Raw genomic sequence first — 22,163 nt, 5'->3', positions numbered from 1 at the left:
AAGCTGTATGGAGGCAAGACCTAAACAAAGAAATAAAAACAAATAGAAGAGAAATATGCCACCAATCAGTTTAGCGTTTTCTTTCATATAAAGTGCTCATTTCAGGGAAGAGAACTTACCAAAATTAGAGGTAACACTTTCCTGACTCGACCTGCCCAGAATAAATATAGTAATTCCAGGATACTCTGATGGTTCTTGTAGCTACAACCCTATAAATTCCAGGTGTAACATAGCACAGGGAAAGACCAAAACCCGTAGATGGAAGTATTTACATGGTTAATTAGTGTAGTACGCAGGTTGGCCCCAGCAATCAGTGCAAACCTGCAAGAGAAGTAAAAGATTTGAAAAAGAGGAAAGACTGATGACAAGAAAAGAAAAAAGGCTGCAGGCTGGAGATCATAATAGAGCAGTGGTTCCCAAACTTTTTCAACCCGCGGCTCCCTTCACCTATATTGGCCATTGCCCGTGGCTCCCCATTATGTCACTTTTTTTTCGGGTAGGTGTACAGGGTTTCATGGCACGGTGGTGCTTTCTTGTGTATGAATAGCACTAACACCATCTAATCCCTGCCTAGGAGGCCAGCGATGCGGTGTAAACAGCAGAGTGTATGAGCTTGAAAGAACGTGAATCATATGAAACACATAACTATGTCTATGGAGCGAATATACTGGTAAAACTGCAATTTTCTAGAAACTCACTACTCCTCTGGAACTTCTGTGAAGAACGTGTGATTCATTTTTCATAATTATCAAATTAACATCAGCTGCGGCACTACAATTGACTGAAAAACAAGCTCAATGGAAAATAAACTGCAACAGTTAAAATCTTGTTAGCAGAGATTTAACTTATTGCCATCTAAATCACAGTTTAGTTTGATGAAACGCTGATTAAAATACTCCTCAGCAAAGGCACTTCGGGGAGGATAATCCTTGGCCATAGCTGACAAAACAAATTATGTGTTCAGCAAAACATCAGTACGGGATCATTCTTTTGGAAATGGACCATCATTTGATACTGAGTAGAATGTATCCAAATGACCATTTGCACAATCTCTGATTGACAGCGTCAAGAGTGAATGAATTAACACTCACACCCCAGAGATAATCAGCTGCCTGCAGCCTCTGCTTTCTGTTCTGTACAAGGCATCCCACATAAGTCTTGGATTTAAGAATTCTTTTTTCAGTGGAAATAAACAAATGTTACAGCGCAAACCTTCCGAAATGTCATCTACTCAACTGTCTCATCTTATGTAATGTTCTTCCAAATTCTTACATGGTGCGTGTTTTTTCCCATTAGATGAGAATGTAATTGTTATATTTCATTTGCACACAAAACAATCTCGGATAAAACGCTACTGGGTGGTGGGTGTCTACACGCACGTGTGAGTATCTCTTAATTCTCCTAATTATAATAATACTAACCTGATTTTCCTAAATTCGACAAGGAACTTCAGGCAGACACGTCGGATGTGGGCACCGTCGTATGTGCGTACTTTAATGAGTATGGCCTGCCTAATACTTCTGTCTTCTGAATTGCCGCGCACTAAGAAGCGAAGGCTCCGATAATGTAATCACGCTGGGTGAAACGTGCTCCAGAGGCAAGACGTTGACAGGTGGGGCTTATGTAACTCCCCCCACATGAAATGCCAAAAAAGTTACTCGCCGCAAAAGACTTTTTAACTCGTCGTTCGAGGTAATTTATAAACTGTGCACATAAATCTTTCAAATTGTTCTTATCATGTTTCCAAAATGCGTGCAACGCCCCTGGCAACTTCTAACGGCGCACCCGGGGTGCTGTGGTGCTCAGTTCGGGAACCACTGTAATAGAGAATAGAGAGCCAGGGAAGTGAAAGGTTCTTTTTGAGTCCTTCCTCTAACAAACTTTGCCCTCAGGACCTGATTACCAGAAGACAGCTAACGTTGACCCAAACCACAGATCAGAAGGCCTTGCTGTGGAGAGAGCATGATGCAAAGATAAGTCGGCTAGATACAGGAAGTGGCTCAGATCTAGGAGTTGTTGAGTAAAGCAGGAAGCACAGAGGCCGACACTGAAGGAGTCCAAAACCTGCAATCAGTCGGAGAACGCTTGAGGCTGGCCACACTTCATAGGAAAACCTTGGCTGATCCCGCACATGTTGAGTGTAGCGTAAGGAGGCGGCAGTTGGGCATGGGCAAGATGACGGCCGGAACGGACGCTTTGTAAAGAGCTCTGCTCGCGGCCTTTCACGTATCTGCAACCCATCCGTTCCTGCGGGTCGCGGCGCCAGATCCAATGATGCAGCTCACCCCAGTAACGATCGGGAACCTGGATGACCTGTGTCTGGGTGGATTGCCCCTGTGGAGTGAAGAAGCCCTCGCCTGGAGTTGCGTGCGGCATGCTCGCTGCGCGGCCCCTGATGCGGCTGCAGGACTTTGAAGTGTGGTCAGGCCGCCGCCGGAATTGGTGACGGTGACGGGCCGTTGAGAATTACACGGCCCGAAGGAGACCGAGGCTGCCCCTGCGCAGTGGGCCTAGAACTGTTGCCTGAAGCCGGGCTGCCTGGCCTAGGGGAATGCGAGGCGACTGGGCCTGGACGGCGAAGCGCACTGCGGGCTCGTTGGGAGCTGACCTTTCGCGAGACTGCTGAAGGAGAAACAGAGCACCGGACTCTCGATTGTGGAGCCACGGCAGAGCGGACTGGATCCTCTGGGACACATCCGGAGCACTGGTGTGACTGGTGAGCGGACGGCCTTCCCTAGAGGCTTGTGGTGGTGCACCCTCCCCCCCTCATGGCCGGCGATCTAAAAGTATCAACACACCGATCGAGGGGATTTGACCCTCCTCCCCCTGCCTTTTCCTCCATATGTGGAGCTGGTTGAAGGGCCTACAGTGATGGGCGAAGGACTTACAGCCATATTTTAACATATGGCAGGGGAGAAGAACTGGTACACATACTGAGAGCCCATCTGAACGTCACCGTAAACTGGCTGAGCGCAGCCCTACAGCTCATCCAAGCCCTGGTACTTAATAACTTTGGTTCACAACTGCATATTACTTATTCAGCGTTTTGCACACAAGGGAATACTGCGCAGCTGCGATGGCGCTTGGTTCTTCCATGGTTTGACCGGCTGGGGGTGGATCGAGCTGGCTCTGTGCCCAACGGCTGGAGCGAAGGGAACCGTGGCGCTCAATAAAGGAATCGCGATCCAGTGTTGCATCGTGGGAGTTGCACGGCAGCACTACAAGCTATCATGGTCAAGCCAAAGTCATCTAAGACGCAGCTTAGCACTGAGGCTGATGCTTCATCCGTAGAGGGGGCCATAGGCGATCAAGCTGACACATAACACAGGATGTCTGAAACGTTGCGCACACATTCAGCGCAGTTTGACAAGTTGCTGCAGGCGGTGTTGGACACTAAAACACTGGAGGGGAAAATTGATTCTGTAGTGTTGGAAGTCAACCTCCTCAGAATGGACCATCGTCAACTGTTGGACAGAGTCACCCTCACTGAATCAGCACTTAATACAGTCCAACCTGATATCTCAGTCATGAAAGCTCAAATTTAGCGCATGGAGGCTGAGATAACACAACTGCAACACAGGGCCAAGGATGCAGGAGGCCGCACGCATAGGAATAATGTCTGATTCTTGGGTACCCCAGAGAAGGCGGAGTCCCCCAATGCAGAAGTGTTCCTGGAACAATGGTTGAAAGACACAGTGCTGTCGCTGAATGTGCCCCCTATGTTGGTGTTGGAGCGAGCCCATCGGATCCCGGGTGGACTGCCGCAGCCGGGGTCCACCCCCGTCCGCTGATCGCACGATTTCTAAACTACCGCAACAGAGATTAGGTCCTACAGTGATTTAGAACTGCGGGCCCTATCCGAATGGACAATACTGTTGTAACGGCCTACCCGGATTATACAGGAGAAGTTCAGCATAAACGAGCCTTCTTCACAAGAGTGAAGCAACTGCTATGCGACAAACACATCACTTATTCACTCATGTTTCCGGCCCGGCTAAGAGTGGTAGACGAGGACAGGACTCTCATTTTCCAAACCCCAGAGGATGCTTGGACGTGGCTGCACACCAAGGGGCCTGGTGGACCCAGTCAAAGAAGACATCGGACGCGAGGATTGTATCTCCCCACGGCCTCGGAGAAAAAAGAGGGCAGGTACCGGGGTTAAGGTGCACCCATCCAGATTGCAGGCGGCCAGGCGCAAGCCTTGAAAGAGGCCAATATGTTTGTGACGGCACAGACACCGATCAGAAGTGAGGTCACAAACACAGACTTAGACTTGTCACAGTGTAATTCAAGCCCCCCCTTCGTCTCCGCTAGTACTTGGCCCTGACCTCATTCCACGTACGGCTGACGACATATGAGACAATGCACTATGATGCATATGGGTTGGAACGACCGAGGTCTGCGAAACACAGAGGGGCATCAAGGTATGCATGCGGTCTGACTTGGTCCTGATCTCAGCATGGATGATGGGTGATCGCAGCCCAGGAGAGCAAGTGTTACCCGAAGCCTGGATGTGGGCAGCGACGGTTGCCGTGTCAGACTTTGTCCATGTGGGGGGGCTGTGTGCAGGATGCAGAGTGTCCGGGACTGTGCAGGAAGTAAGATTATCAGCATAAGGTTGCGAGTAAGGACTGATTTGCGCCTTTCTTCAGCTGGGCCCCCACACCAGAATGGGTCTCCGAAAGGAATTAGATCGGACAAGTGCCTCTGTATGCACTGGTTGTGCTGCACGGTCAATTGTTGTTTTATGTTCTGTAAGTTCTCTATCTTTTCTTATTTCCTTTCTACACACAAGTTCTCTCATGCTCGTGGGGTGGTGGGGGTGGGGGTGGTGCAGGGCTGAAAGGTGGGTCAGGGGCGGGCAGGGTGGACGGTTGCGTGGCCCCTGTGGAGCGACTGATTCTCGGCTGTGCGGGGAGCGCTGCGGGATTCCACATTCATGCCGCCATGGTCACATATAGTATTTTACCTTGGAATGTATGGGGCATGGCTAGCATCTCCAAAAGATGTAGAATATATGCTTACCTCAAACGCCATAAGATACATATAGCTATACTTCAGGAGACACATATCACAGCTCACGATCTGGGCAATCTCAGTAGGAGGTGGTTGGGGTCGGTTTATGGCACTAGGACATCAGCATACGCGAGAGGTGTGCGGATATGGATTGCTCCCGGAGTCCCTTATACAGTGACACACTCTCTCAAATAGATGAAGAAGGTAGATATGTTCATTTAGTGGGAGATTTGGATGGGAAACAAATAGCTATAAAGGGACTTTACGCACCTAACACCAAGCAAGGAGATTTTTTGTCATCCACCTCTGTACGATTGTTGCGGGATCCCTCACTGCCCAGCATCTGGGGGCGGGGATTTTAACTGTGCCCCAGATGTCGATATGGACAGATATCACCCGCCACCTGTGGGTGCCCCCAGCAGGAGACTCTCTTGAGTGCTACAATCTTGGATGCTGGAGAGGAGACTTTATGATGTTTGGAGGGGCTTACACCCCCTAGACAGGGATTATTCCTTCTTCTGCCGGCACACCGTTTTCATACCCGCATAGATTTACTGCTCCGCTCCCCCAAGCTGACTCACAACTTCAATGGGGCATCATATTTAGCCAAGACTCTATCTGATCACTGCCCCCTGATTGCCACTGTTCAGTGGGGCAGGATGCCCGCTCGTATCCCCACCTGGCGCCTACAGCCAACCATGTTACATGATCCACCTTTCCGTACAGAGCTAGCGGAGCGCATAGTCTTATTTTGCTGTAAATACCCAGACGGCGTATTCACGGATGGTCGAGTGGGATGGTCACAAGGTGGTGGTAAGGAGCATGTGTATGTCAATGACAGGGGGTTTGTCGTACGTTAACGCGTGATTTACAGACAATCAAGGCGGAACTGCGCGGGGTGGCATCTGGCACAGAGGACCAGGATAAATTGGTTGGGTTGAAGAGAAATTGGACCGAGGTTGACTTGCGACTAAGACAGTTTGACTATTGACATCACATAGCTCGGTTGCACTGTGAGGGTGACCGCTCTAGTAGGTTATTAGCCTGGCTAGTGAAGGGTGAGCATCAGCACACCCCCATAAGCGCCATCTGGTTGGACTCTGGATCCATAGTCAATACACAGCTAGAAATAAATGAGGCCTTCAGAAAATCTTATAGCACTCTGTACATGACATGTCCCCCTCCACCCCCAGAGTGACAGCCCCACAGTTACTAGAACTAGAGAAACCAATAGAAATGGATGTGATTCAACAAGCTTTGCGGCAATTAGGCCATAATAAAGCTCCGGGAGGCGATGGTCTGCCAGCCGAGTATTATCAGACTTTCCTTACACAGACGCTTACACCATATTTAGAAATGCTGACGGAAGCATTTGAGGTGGGTCGGCTCCCGAAGTCGCAACATGAGGCAGTGATAGTGGTCCTCCATAAAAAAGGCTGCAATCCCCTAGACATCCGGTCATATCACCCCCTGTCGCTGTTGAATTCAGATTGTAAGTTATTGGGAAAGGTGTTGGCGAACCGCCTTCTTCCGCTGATGCCAGTTCTGGCCCGCCCGGATCAATCCGGTTTTATACCCGGCCATAACACCTTCATCAATATCAGATGCCTGCTGAGGCTTATGGTGGAGACCTCTGAACTAGATTATGCACAAATCGTGGTCTCTCTGAATGTAGAAAAGGCATTCGATACTCTAGGCTGGCCTTTTTTTTTAATGGAAGCATTGCGGCGCATGGGTTTCAGCAATACATTTATGCATTGGATATCCGTACTATACTCTGACCCGAAAGCGAGAGTTAAGACAGACAAGGTTATATCAGAGGTGTTTGAAATAGGCAGGGGCACAAGACAGGGCTGTCCTTTATCACTGATTCTGTTTTCATTACCAATCGAGCCATTAGCCATGCAGCTAAGAAGCATGGCTCCACACTGGGGCATTCCGGATGGAGACGAAGACTGGATCATCTCCTTATATGCAGACGATGCATTAATATATTTACGTAATTATTCCGAATCCCTCCCAGATCTGCTGAGTCTATTGGACTCATTTGGTGATCTCTCTGGTCTGCGAGTGAAATGGTTGAAGTCCTGCCTGTTTCCGATGCGGTTAGTACTGGAGCCACAGCAGGCCACAACCTCGGCTTATACCTTACCTTGGTGTTACACCACTTTTAAATACCTGGGGGTACACATATATCATAACGTCACGGATCTCAGGAAGGGGAACCTAGGTCGGATGATTAGGTCAATCAGAAGCTCTTTACCTTTCTTGTGTTCATTGCTGCTGTCTCCGCTCGGGAGAGTGGCGATTGCAAAAATGATTGTTCTCCCATTATTTTCTGCCCTGCCGCTCTCTAAGGCCTTCTTTGAACCTCTGACAAGATTGCTGACTGAACTATTGTGGGTCTGTGGGTGCCGGTGGGTGACCCTGACCAAAATCTATCTAGCGTTGGAGTGGGGGATTGGGCGTTCCACAGTACGAATTGTATTGCGCAGCGGCAAAGATACATTGGATCATGCGCTGGCTGTGAGACCCCCTCAGCTCGGAGGGTCGGATGGTGGATACCCTTCTAGGCCATTCAAATGTGCTGTGATGGCTTATCAGTCAGGACGGTCCGCCGTGCCTGCGCAACACCCTGATGAATGTGGCTGGATGGGTCTGGCGCCAGTATGTACTGGGGTGAATCGTCCCCCACCATATTCGCCCGAGATCCCCCTGCTTGCCATTTCGGGAATCGGGAGGATAGCTGGACAACTAGGACTAGCTACCTGGTCCACGAAGGGTATACCGACTGTAGGAGATATCTTTAAGGAGGGACGCTTTTTTTACATACGAAGCACTAGCAAGCGCGCATGACCTAGGTCAGGGCGGGTTCATTGCTTGCGGGGCGCTGCACAGGTTGGTGCGTGATACATGGGGAAATGTTAACAGCAAACCGCATCAGCACCGGTTTTACACAAATTACTAATGGGAGCAAGCATACAATCTGACATATCCTGGATATATAAAACACTACTTGCCTGCCCTGAAGAGGCACAGACACGGGCGAAGGCTAGATGGGATGCGGTTTTACCCACGCCATTGACTCAGCGCGCATGGATTGCAGCACTCACTTCAACACGAGAGGTATCACGTAACTCCCGCTTTCGGTACACACAATTTAACTATCTAAACCAGACCTACTTAACCCCAAATAGGCTTAGGCACATGTGCCCACGTTCCACTCCGGAGTGCCCCAGATGTGGGGATCCAGATGCTAACTTTTTCCATATGACGTGGGGCTGCGCACGTGGCATGATGTCCCATCACGGACGGCTGACTGGTCGGGACTTTCTTTATCCCCTACACCCGAATCCTGCCTGCTGGAGGTTTGCCTGCGACGTAGGAGGGGGAGCAGACACACCGTGCGTAGACCTTCCGTTCGTCTTATTTAAACGTCTCTTAGCGACACAGTGGAAATCACTGAGTCCTCCAGACATATATCGCTGGTCAAACAAATTGTTACACTGGGCCAGAGCAGAGGCGCAGGTTCTGCGCTCACTCCGTGACAGGGTGGTGATGGTCAAAGGGGCGGACACAGGGGATTCCTTCATTGATCAACTGGAAAACAAGGACGATACCCGCCCACCCTGAACTGCGGCTTCCATGTTCATACATAAAGCACATACACATATGGAAGTGGATATGGGACTCCAGGCCCCGGTTTGGAGTGTCTGGTTTTTGGCTTTGAAGCTGTACGGGTCTGCCCCCGCGATCTGCGTGTTGAGAATAATGACATTAGCAAGATCATGCACACCCGGGGGACTCGTCCTCTGAATTGTCCTACTTATGCAAGCACGGTGGACGTGTCTAGTGGGACGCCTTGTGCTGTTGGGTAGTCGCTATGGGTTGTCCCCCGGGCGCTCTTCCTCCGCCTCCTGCCCTCCCTGTGTGACCGCTCCCTGTCTCTCTCTCCCTGCCTTCCTTTCTCCTCCACGATCAACCGGCCTGCCTCTAGGCCACTAACAAGCAATTCTGTTTTTCTATATCGGTTATGTTTCTCTTTATCTTTCCTTGCTTTTCAGTCTTTATTATTAAATATTCTGTTTATGTGCAGTAATATAAGGCATGATGTTATACTGCCAGAAGTGTTGGTATTGTAATCAGCCACATATCCGGATTAATATGTGGAAATTTGATAAACTTAATAAACAGAGTAAAAAAAAACAACAAAGGAAGCAGCAGTTGGAACGAGCTATAGAGGGGTTGATTCAGCCAGAACTAGTGTGGCTGTAACTTTGATTAAGACCACAATCTTTTGAAGACTTAAGTCTTCATGTGGGGTGGAGTTAAAAGCTGCTGGAGGAATTTTGGTTTGTTTTTCATGTTTTTCTGTGTTGGTTGTTTTTATGAGAACAGCAGTAAGAAGTTGAGGAAAGGGGGCAATAGGAAGACAAAGGAAAGGGGAAAAAATAATAAAGACGAAAACAGACAAAGGCAAGGAACCCAAATAAGACAGGAGTAGTGGTAAAGCCCTGAAAGGAAAGGCAAATGAGTCCAGAACAAAAATCCAGCAAGGGAAGGGGACGAAAGTAATTGCAAACAGAAAAGCTAAAGTAGCTAGAAAGAAGCTCAGAAAAAAGCAGTCGACATGGAGCTTCTTGGTTGTTTTACATTGATTTCAAAAGTTATATTAAAACATCTTACCTTTTCTTTAATTGGAGGGCATGTGAGGTGGAGCGCAAGGCAAAACTCCAGAAGGGAGCAACAAGTTAAGTGGAACCTAAGGTCGATAAAGAAGTGGAAGAGACATCTATGTGAGACTGTTATAGACTCTACTTATCAAAACTAGAAAGATTGTGAGATAACTTATGCACAAGGAAGCCCTTATACAGACGAAACCTAGTGGTCGGTCTGTTGCAGAGCCAAAGCAACCCCGCAAGTTACACCCTGACTTTCATTTCCTCTCTTCACACCTTCCTCCTGCATCATAATTAATTTCAGAGGGGCATCTGTCCATCCTGCTGCAGGAAGTACCTTTTGTACTCTCCAAGGCAACCATGAAATATGTACGGGACTCACAGTGAGGCAAAAGTTATTAGTCATGCTACATCTTTGTTCCAAAAAAGGACATGGGTCTCAAGCCTATACTGGACATGCAGCCGTTGAGTGACTTCCTGTAGAAGGACGAATTAAAGATGCTCACATTGGCTGTGATTGTATGTGCCCTGGACCAGAGGTGCTGGATTGTGTTCCTGGACTTGCAGGATGTATATTTTCCAATACTTATCCTGCGGTTCAAGGTGGACCAGGAACACTTTCAATTTATATAGCTTCCTTTCAGCCTTACCTTAGCTTCCTCATTCATGAAAGTGGTGGCAGTGGTCAATGGCAATTTTTTTAGCTTTCTCTGTTCCGACTGCTTTCTGAAGGCAGGCTCAGTGCTTCTAATCATAGACCCTCTGGAATAAGAAGGAATGCCTAACATCATTAAGCTTCACTATAACCAAGCTAAATTTCCACCTAATTCCCTCACAAAGGTGTCCATTCATTAGGGAGGTAGGGTGAGTTCTAGGCCTTTCCTTCACTGCATCGAGTCCAGGACATTCAGGCTATGATCCTGATGTTTCTGGTTCCGACTGGATCGTGCAGAGGATGGCTCAAAAGCTTTTGGGCTCTTGTCCTCTTGCTTCCACCTTGTCCGATAGCGACTTCTAGTTGCAGAGTCCTTACCTTAGAATTTCCCCCAGGCGTTGGATCCGGAGATTTTTTTCGAGCTGGCGTTGGTCGACTGAGCGTCCATCGTTGGCGCCGTGATCACCATGGTGATGTCACAGTCATATATAGGCGCCACCCCAGCATACTGACATCAGTTCTTTTCTTTCTGCACCAGCCTACGCTCACATCCAGAGAAGAGCTATCCTCAGTTGCTTTATGACTGACTTTTTCGACCCCTTTATCAAACTTTTTGACTTCTTGGTGTGGCAAGATGTCTTCCCATTCAACCGGATTCAAGCCATATGACTTCTGTCATTGCATGATGTTGGTGACGTATCTGCACCTTTTGTGCTTGTGGTGTTTGCAGTCCCTAAAGCTCATGGCGGCCTGGCTGTCAGCTCTGCGTCACTCCTGGTCTCACTTCATAGGAAGGTCAAAAGACCTGACTGGCATGCTTTCTCTCCCTACTGTGGCTATGGAGGAGGGAGCCTCCTACTCGGTGGTGGTGCAAAGAGAGGCCAAGTTCCTAGGCCTTGAGCTGCCTTCAGCGGTGGTCAGGACTTCCCTCTTCACTGAGTTGCTTCAGCACAGGGCTTCCACATCAGACCCCTACTCCCCTTCAATGAAGCCCTCACTGATGTCCTGCTGGTCTGAACCCAGCACAGGGGCGCCTGTCAGCTGTACAATCACCTGCCGCCGTAGGCCTGCACCTAACAACCCTAAATTCCTGACCCAACACCCTCTGCCTGAGAGTTTAGTCATTCAGGCTTCTTCCTCTTCTGGCACATTCCCTTCTGCACCCCTGGACAGGGAATCAAAAAAAAAACTGGACCAACTTGGGAAGAAAATGTTCTCTTCCTCCAGTCTGGCATTGCGGTCCATGAACACTGCATGCCTTTTAGGCAGTTACTCCCCTAAGTTATGGGATACGGTCGCACAGGTGCTGTTACAGGTCCCAGAGGAAGCCCGGGCCATTCTCTCCCAAGCTGCTGCTGATGGGAGAGACACAACCAACATCAAGATTCAATGTGGACTAAACACCACTTATTCACTGGGCAGATCGGTTTTGTTGTCAGTGGCCCTTCGGCACCATGCTGGGGTTGAGGAAGTTTGGCTTTTCAGCAGATGTTCAGCAATCGGTTATGGACATGCCCTTCGATGGCACACGTCTCTTCGGAGACCAAGCAGACTCAGCGTTCAAGCGCTTTGAGGAGTTCCGGTTTATGGCTTGGTCCCTTGGCCTCACAGTTGCTACTCACTTCCTCAGTCCTGTTTTTGCCTATTTCTTGGCTATGGAAGGAGCCCCTAACTGCATCCATTTCCCTCCAGCCACCAAGCCACGCATGCCGCCCGGCCTGTACGTGACTGAAGATGCAGGATTCAATGTCCCTGTGGATCAGGGAGAGAGTTGTCGGCCCAGTCCACCCCCCCCCCCCCGCTGCAGCCTCCAAACCTTCCTAGTCTGTCGTCCCATTGTGGACCAGTTGGAGGCAGAATTTGGCATCACCTGCCCTACTGGAGTCCATCATGATGAAAGTGGGTTTTGCAGATCGTCCAAAGAGGCTACTCCCTCCCCTTCGAGACTCCTTCCTGCCATGCCACCATCCTACGATCGGATGACAAAGGATCACTTGCCACTTCTCCACGAGCAGGTTACGGGTTTCTTGGCCAAGGTGGCCATAGATAGGGGCCCTGTGTCAGAAGTAGGTCATTGTTGTTATTCCCACTACTTTCTGGTGCCCACAAGGACAAGGGCCTTCGTCCTATACTAGGTCTCCGGGCCCTCAAACTCTTTCTCAGGAAGGAGAAGTTCATAATGCTCACTCTGGCTCAGGTCCTTTCTGCCCTGGACCACGAAGACTGGATGGTAGCATTGGACTTGTAGGACATCTATTTTCATATTCCCGTCCTGCCCGTCCAGAGATGTTACTTGCGGTTCGTGGTAGGTTGCGAGCACTTTCAGTTCACCGTGCTCCCCTTCAGCCCTACCAGCGCCCCTTGGGTGTTCATGAAAGTGATGGTAGTGGTCGCAGCTCATCTGCGCCAGCTAGGGGTTTTAATCTTCCCCTTCCTCAATGACTGGCTGTTGAAGGCGGGCTCGTCCCAGGCTGTCGTCTCCTACCTCCATACTATGGCGAATCTTCTGCATTTGTTGGGGTTAACTATAAACATGCTGAAGTCACACCTGACTCCCTCTCAGACACTCCTTTTCATTGGAGCTATTCTGGGCACAGTTCAGTTTTGGGCCTTTCCTCCCGAGCGGAGAGTCCATGATATCTTCAGGCTATGATACCAATGTTACAGCTTTTATCCTGGGTTCCGGTGAGAAATACTCTGAGGCTGCTTGGTCTCATGGCCTCCTGCATCCTGCTGGTCACACATGCTAGATGGCAAATGCTGGCTCTACATTGGGACCTGAAGTCCAAGTGAGCACAGCATCAGAAGAATCTCTCCGACATGTTTCAGATCTCAGAACTGTACAAGATCTGCACTGGTGGCAAACCAAGACTGGTTCAGAAGCAGAGCCCTCTCCCTTCCCCAATCAGATCAGACTGTAGTGACAGATGCATCACTCCTAGGATGGGACGGCCACATGGGAGAGGCAGAGATCAGAGGCTTCTCCTCTGCAGCGGAGGCCGAGCTCCACATCAACCTTCTGGAGCTCAGGTCGATCAGGCTTGCATTAAAGGCATTCCTTTCCTCAGTCAAAGGGAAAGTGGTGCAGGTGTTGACAGACAACACCACTGCCATGTGTTACTGCAACAAGCAGGTCGGGGCGGGGTTGTGAGCCATTTGTCAAAAGGCCCTGTGTCTCTGGACATGCCTGGAACATCAGGGCATATCCATGATCGTTAAACATCTGGCAGGCTCTCTGAACGTCAGAGCAGACAAACTCAGCCATCAATACATGGTCAATCATGGAGGGCGTCTCCATCTGGATGTGGCGCAACATCTCTTTCAGCAATGGGGAGAGCCTTGATTAAATCTGTTCACCTCTGCAGAGAACACTGAATGTCAGCTGTTTTGCTAGTTGAAATTTCCAAGGTGGCGCTCACTCTGCAACGCTTTTAGTCTCGAGTGGAACTCAGGCCTCCTGAATGCCTTTTCGCCAACACCACTTCTACTCAGAGTTCTCAAGAAGATCAAGAATGACTGGCCCCAAGTAATTCTTGTGGCTCTGGACTGGGCACGGAGAGTATGGTATCCAGAGCTTCTGAGCTTGGCCATCGATCCTCCACTCAGACTACCTCTTAGGGATGATCTCATGTCGCAGCAGCAGGGGAGGATTCTCCACCCAAACCTGTCCAGTCTCCGTCTTCTTGCATGGAGATTGAGCGGCAGCAGTTGATAGCTTTCAACCTTCCATCTGAAGTCTGTGATGTTATCTTGGCAGAAGGGCATCCCTTCACCAATACGGCATACACCTGTCGTTGGCATAAATTTGCGGCATGGTGTACCAACAAAACTGCTTATCCCCTTTCTGCACCTCTGTCTGAGGTTCTTTTGTTTCATTCTCTCTCTTGCCCAGCAGGACTCTGCTTTGGGCACCCTTAAGGGTTATATGTCTGCAATCTCTGCCTCCCTCAGACTTCCTTATCAACCCTCCTTGTTTAACTCTCTTATTGTTGTGAGATTCATCACAGGTCTTACCCATGTGTTTCCACCTACCCCTTTCATAATGCCCCAGTGGTTTTTTAACCTAGTCCTTACCTTCCCCTTGTGTGCTCCTTTTGAGCCTCTTCATAATTGCCCTCTTCGGCTCCTCGCCTTAAAAATGGCCTTACGTGTGGCCAGCACTTCTACACAGAGAGTGAGCTACAAGCTCTTTCTTCAAAGCCACCCTTCATCTCTGTCCACCCTGACAAAGTGGTGCTTTGTACTAGGGCCTCTTTCCTCCCTAAAGTGATCACGCACTTTCACACAGGACAATCCATCACCTTGCCTACTTTTTACACATCCCCACATCCTTCTCATGAGGAAGAGAGACTCCACCTCCGGGATCCAAAAAAAGCATTGGCGTTCTACCTCAATCGTACCAAATACTTCCGCATGGATGATCAACTCTTTGTGGGTTATGTGGGTGTGCGCAGAAAAGATGGGCGGAGCAGAAGCGAACCATCTTCAGATGGTTTGTTATCTGCATCAAAATGTGCTATGCTTTGACTAAGAATCAACTCCCTGAGTGTGCATGCTTACTCCACCAGAGCAACAGCTGCAACCACTGCCTTAGCACACGGAGTTCCAGTCCTGGACATCTGCCAGGCAGCAAGGTGGGCATCCCTGCACAGGTTCATCAAACACTACTACCTGGACCATCAGGTCTGCAGGAACTGCTATTTTGGCCATTCGATTCTGCAGGACTTCCTAGTATGATCTTGATTCCGGGGATGGTATTGCTTAGGTATCTATTCTAAGGTAAGGAATCTGCAACTAGAATTCTCTATCGGATGAAAAAGTTACTTAACTTCAGTAACAAATTATTTGGTAGAGACCTATTCAAGTTGCAGATCCTTACCGACCCATCCATCCTCCCCGCTCTGCGAATTGATTTCTAGAGACAGGGACTTCCTTTTCAGAGCCCTAGTTCTGGCACACCAATCTCAGTGTTTTTCAAGGCTCTGCACTTTTGGCGTGGAAAGTCGTGAAAAGAAACTGATGTCAGCACATTGGAGAAGTGCCTATATACGAACACAACCTCATCACGGTGATCACGACACCAACAACAGTTGCGGGGTCGACGGACGCCACCTGACGGCGCGCATTGGTACTAATCGAAGAAAAATATCCAGATTCAGTCTGACACCTGGGGGAAATTCTAAGGTAAGGAATCTGAAATTAGAATATGTCTCTACCAGGTAATTTGTTACCGAAAGTAAGTAACCTGTTAACCAGGTAGCACAGTGGGCCATGCAATTGAACCTGAAATCCTGGTGGGCCTAGTGGCAAAGCTACCTCTGCAGCTCCATCTGTCTTGAAGGAAACTGCCCAAGTTCTGCAGTGGTGGCTGACCAGTCCCAATTTGCCTGCAGCAGACCACTCTCCCACCCCTACCTAGAGATCAGAGTGGTGACTGATGCATCACTACTGGGAAGGGGGCTTATATATGTGAGGTGGAGATCAGAGGCCTTTTGTTTCCAGCAGAGAACAAGCTCCACATCAAATTACTGGGGCTTTTGGCCATTCGTTTGGCCTTAAGGGCTTCCAGTTGCCCATTAGGGGGGAGGCTGGTACAGGTTCTCACAGATAACACCACTGCTATGTGGTAGTGCAACAAGCAGGAAAGAGTGGAGTCCTGAGTGATGTGCCATGAGGCATTATGTCTCTAGAGGTGCTGGAGAAGCAGAACTCCTTTCTAAAAGTTAACCACCAGTGTGTCAGAGCGGGTGAGCTAAGGAGTTATCAAATGGCAGATCAGGAGTGGTGTCTGAATCCTGAGGTGGCATAGGGCACATTCGATCAGTAGGGGAGCACCCTGACTCAACATATTTAGCACAGTTGAGAACATGCAATGTCAACAGTTTTGTGGGTTGGCGTTTCTACAACAGCACATGTTTGGAGATGCATTCCGGCTTCAGTGGAATGAGGGACTCATGTACACCTTCACTCTCCTACCTCCTCTGCTCCGAGTTCTGAAGAACATCCAGAAAAGCCTGTCCCAAGGCAACCTATTTGACAGGAGAGTGTTGTACCTGCAATTCTTGAGTATGAACATTTGTCTTCCAATCGGCTACAACTTCAAGAGAAGCTTCTGTCTCAGCAACAGGGCAAGGTCCTTCATCCAAACTTCTACAATTTACATCTCTGTGTGTGAAGATTTAGTGTTGATAATGTTTAAGTTGCTACTTGAAGCGGCGAATGGCATTCTTGCTGCCAGATGCCCTTTTGCGAAATTCGTATATATTGGGTGCCAAGACACGTTTTTTGCCTAGTGTGGCACCCAAAACACTGACCCAATTACAGGCTAAGCTTTATGATCTATTTGGTCTTTCTGTAGATAAGGCCTTGCAGCAGGCAGTGTAAAAAGTTATTTACCAGCCCTATCTGCCTTTCTGCATTTGCCGAACCAGCCATCCTTGTTGAAATCACCAGCTGTGATGAGGTTTTTCACAGGTGTGTCACATGTATTCCATTCCAAACCATTTGTGATACCCCACTGGCATTGTAAATTGTTCTTGACATTTCATATGTGTGCACTCTTTTAGGGTTAAACTTAGAATAACTGATAAAGCCCCACTAAAAGGGAAACTGTCATCATCAATGCATAGATATAAACTAATTAGCACGTGTGTAACCACAAACTAAAATGCCATTGAAAGACAGGAAAGTGAGAGAGCAAGTCATTTTTATTTTGTCACGAACGGGCCCACACAATGTAATGTTATACAAGGTAGCAGCAAGAAAAACTGCTCTACAATTATTCTGTGTTTTTCTACCTATAAGGTATGTGAGGTTCTCTTTAAGAATATGTAAGCAGCACATGCCATGAATGTTTACATTCTCCATGTAGATGAAGTTCTGTGTGTGCCAGATGGAGACTGGGAGCTGTACTGGCTCTTAGACATCATTGGTGGTGTGCAATTCTTCTAATACTTTGTGGAAGTCAACTGGACTTCGCCTCTTAACATTGGTGACAAGTGACGATTGATTGGGGACAAGCCCACGCCATCATATCCCATAAGGACCCCCATGTGAATTTTAGGGATTGTAAAAGGAAAACTGTTATTTTAACTTTTCTCCCAGCGGCTGAAGGAGCAACTTATTTCAGCCAGATCTGAAATGCATGAGAAAATACTGATCAAGGCGTCGATTGGAAGCATTGATTAGAAATAAGGTAGCTTTGCCTTAATTTGGATGCTCAAGCAGGTGGGCAGTTGAAGTCCTTGCACCGGCCCTGTACAGTTCAGAATTCTCGTTGGTTGGTCAGCTTGACGGCAATGCGGCCTCATCATGATGCAAGATGTTTGTGATGTCATTGCGCATGTTGTGCGGCCATCATCTTAAATTGGGCAATATTAATTGTTAATTTACTGGTCACGATCTTTTGTGCGTATCAGCAGTACATATTGATACTTAACTGAATAAACAAAGTGTTGTGGTACACAGTAGCTGGAATATATGCAAAACGGAGCACTGTGGTGAAAAGTTTGTAGCATCTTGATAACCATTAATGTAACCATCCTGTCTTCTGGTTATAGCTGTTATTGTAAAAAGTCTGTCAGCAATATGTCACAACACCCAGCCTTTTTATCAGAGAAAGGAGAGCCCATGCTTTCATGGAAAAGACGGAGGAAGCTTTTTGATTCCTTTCTAGTGGAGGGGAAAGTTTTTAAGCATTCAGGAAACAAGCAATCTCATTAAACAATCTTGAATTAGAGGTTTGCAACATTGGAGAGCATTGATGAGATACCAATTGGCAATGAAGATGGAGAACTTCTGACGTCTTTGAGATTTCCATGAAAATGATAGAACAGTGCTTTGGACCAAGGATTAATGTTGTGTTGGAGCGACACAAATTCTTTACCAGGGCTCAAGAACCTAATGAGAAAGCAGGCAATTTTATTGCTTCGCTGAAGACCTTAGCTCACATTTGCAAATTAAGAGAACTAACAGATTCTTTAGTGAGAGACCAGCTGGTGAGGTGCACCAACAGTAGTAGGGTACAGGAAAATTACTGACCAGGAATCCCACATGCAAGGGAGCTACTGCATTAGTAGAAGGTGTAGAGAACACATCTGGTTGGGTGGAAGATGAGGAATCATATTGCGGTATTGGATAGTCTGATACAAAGTAGCATACATGAAGTTGCTGAAGAAGAAATGCAATGGGGGGAAAAATTTTAAAGTGACTCCTGGGACGAAGTCTAAAATGTCTGACACTCACAAGTTCAAATGCAGTAGATGTGGAAATGTTGGTCACATATCTAGTAGTTCAAATTGATATGCCAAAAATGCAACATGCCGCAAGTGTGGCCTTAAAGTGTATTATGCAAGAGTGTGCAAGCTACTGAGAAAGTAAAAATTGTAGAGAATGTAACAGAGGGTCTGTGGACTGTAGTTCTGAGTGTGAAAGATAAGGTTGGTGGGGTAGATGCTGGTGTTGTGGTCCTGCTAGAGTGTGAAGTTGATATTGGTTGAAAAAAAAAGATGGTATTGGCACATTCTGGTTTCCCTTTCACAATGATTGCGAACAAATTATAGGATGACAAGTTTGCTAATGAGGAAGTGGAGTTACTTCCTGCAGACATCAATCCTGTCAGCTATGATGATTCGGAATATGTAGTCAAAAGAATTGGGTACAAAGGCAAGGAGACCATTGGGAAGATTTATGTGGCCAAGAGACGGGACAATCTTCTGGGTTGGAGGCACCAAAGGGACATGGGGATTATCTTAAATCCCACTGCTCACAATCCATATGATCAGGCCGATTACTCATTGTGGAGAAGCGGAGCAATTGTACAAAGAATTCCCAGAAGTGTTCAAGGATGAGTTGGGATTACTCAAAGATTTTGAACATCACAATTTATTTATGAAGGGTGCTAAACCTTGTGTGTACAAGGTACCCAAGATCCCCAACATGATGCTTGAGCAATTGAAAAAGGAGTTACACAGGTTATTCAACATTAAAGTTTTTGAGGAGATTTTGAGTGGTTGGCACTTGAAGTTTTTGTCATGAGGTCTGTGCGTAGACTTACTATAGGTATGCCTCCTCTCAGCACTCGAGAAATCACAATGTCTTTGCCTTGCATTGTTCTACATTGCAAATTTTTTCTTTTGTGCCATTGTTTTCAAACACACTGTAATTTCACTTGCTGTGCAGTCACTTTCCTGGGATTATTTCCGTGCATTCTCTGACTGCTCAGTGGGCACAACAAGTGACAGATGTTGTTTTTTGTTAGTCCAGGGACCATAGTGTTTATTTTTAGAGAGGAGTATTCTAGCAGAGCTGACACATCTGGGGAACAGATGTTCCGGAGCATGCAGCCTGTGTAAACTGGGTTTACACTTCCCTTTGAGAACCACTTGACTGCACAAATAGAGGTATGGGGTTCTCTACTCCCAGAGATCACAAATAATAATAATAATAATAACCTTCCTACACATATAATTACAGGGTAGGCTGAGGCCACTAGGTTTGCATTATGGTGGCACTATTTGTGTTATACAGTTTTCTAACTGCTATTCTGATTGTTATAATTCCTGCCAGTATTGTAATCACATCTAATGTGCTTCATTAGAGACTATGTTAGTTGCAATAAATATATTGTATACATTCATTGTGTCTTTTTTAATGCTGCTGTGTATATGTATGACTGAGATTATGTATGAAAAGGACTGACCTGGTTTCCACTGTTCCCTGAGAAAGGGGGCTAGAGTGTCGTGCCTTCTGGGTTGCTACAATTACTTGTCACTCTGTAAGGTTAGGAGGGAAAGTAAGGCACTGTGAGCTAGTCAGGTATTTTGGTATGACCGTACTGATTTGTCAGAAGTGTGTGTCCTGCATTCTTACATTCAGTTGTCATAAGGTACAGTTCCGCAAAAGCAAACTTCCTGCCACATGGTGCTACCAGCGATGTGTCTGGTACTTTTCTAATGTATCAACTAAGTAGTACTCCTCAGTGTCATAAGTATCCTCTCACCTATACCGGAGACGTCCGTGGTTTGTGGGATTTATCATCCACAGTATTTTTTAATACATGTGGCTGTTTGAGCTCAGACTTTTAAAAAGGATTGATCCAATTTTGGTGTTACCACTTCTGTTTTTAAAATGGCAAATCCTCCACAACCGGTTCAAATTGCAGTAAACTGCAGACTGGCTGTTCATGCACATTTAACATTTAACGGCCTCACTAATGCAGGCGCTGATTTGATTTTCGTGGTGGAGGCACACGATGCTCACAGAATGGAAGTTTTTCATTCTTAGGTCAATATTCCAGCTATGGATGCCAATACAAATCATTGTCATGAATACACTTGTTAGATCTGACAGCCTTAGAGTGGTCATCCCCCAACCTTTTGTCTGCCTCCCTCCACTTTTCTGACACTGTTGTTGCTGGTTTTAGGACTCTGCGTACTTTACCACTGCTAACCAGTGCTAAAGTGCAAACATGATAACATTGGTTCATCCCCAATTGGCATATTTGATTTACTTGTAAGTCCCTATTAAAAGTGTACTACATGTGCCCAGGGCCTGTAAATTAAATGCTACTAGAGGGCCAGCAGCACTAAAAATTAAAATGAAATGTAAATTAGCACTTGTATAGCGCACTACTCACCCATTAGGGTCTCAAGGCGCTGTACTCATACCGCTATGGAACCCCTCCTGGCTTTTCCTTTGAGGCGCCCACTCCTGAGCACCCCCAGGGTGAAGCCAGGCATCCAAGCGCTGTTGGGGCCGTTGTGGAGATTAAGCAAGCTATTGCCCAGAGTTGCAGAGTGGGACCCATGAATTAGATTAGGCACCGAGGCGAGAATTATCTGGTCAAGGGGAATTGAGCCAAAGACCTGCCGAAGCGGGACTTGAACCCTGGTCTTGAGCCAGATCTCTGCTTCAGGGTCTGCCGCTCTAACCATAGAGCCACACTTCCAGCACTGGTTTTGCCACCCACATAAGTAGCCCCATAACTACCATTGCAAGGCCTGTGTGTGTAGTTTCAATGCCACTTCGACTTGGCATTTAAAAGTATTTGTCAAGCCTTAAACTCCCCCTTTTTCTACATATGTCAGCTCTAAGGTAGGCCCTAGATAACCCACTGGGCAGGATGCTTTGTAGATAAAAGGCAGGACATATACATGTGTGTTTTAGAGGTCCTGGTAGTGGCAAACTTCTAAATTCTGTGAGGCCTGATCCTTTCATAGACTAGCATTAGGTCTGCCCTCATATACTGTTTGAGTGCTAGATTCTGATCGAAAGGGGTAGACTGGTCATGTTTAGTATGGCCAGAACGGTAATAGAAAATCCTGCTTATTGGTTAGGTTGGATTTTATATTACTATTTTAGAAATGCCACTTTTAGATAGTGAGCACTGCTCTGCACTTACAATCCATCTGTGCCTTACAGCTTGTCTCCAATCAATGTCTGGGCTGGGCTGGTTGACAGCTTCCTTGTGCATTTCACCCAGACAACCACAAACACAGGATTCTCAGCCACATCTGCACTCATCTGCATACTGAATGGGTTTTCCTGGGCTGGAAGGGTGGAGGGCCTGACACATTTCAAAGGCTGGTAGATTGCCCTCACACAATGGACTGCCAAACCCCATACTGGGACCCTTGCAGACAGACCTGTACTGAAAGGGGACCTTGTGCACTTCAAAAGCACTCTTTGAAGTATCTCCCACTTCAAAGGCATTTTTGGGTATGTCAACTGGGTCCCGGACCCCACCAACTCAGACACTTCTGGACTTGAACCTGCAACCTGCCAAAAGGAAATGCCGGGCTGCTCAAAGGACT

Source organism: Pleurodeles waltl, chromosome 1_2 (assembly GCF_031143425.1).
Source record: "Pleurodeles waltl isolate 20211129_DDA chromosome 1_2, aPleWal1.hap1.20221129, whole genome shotgun sequence".
Classification (NCBI taxonomy): Eukaryota; Metazoa; Chordata; class Amphibia; order Caudata; family Salamandridae; genus Pleurodeles; species Pleurodeles waltl.
The sequence above is the reverse complement of the archived record's forward strand: the minus strand, read 5'-3'. Positions refer to the sequence as shown.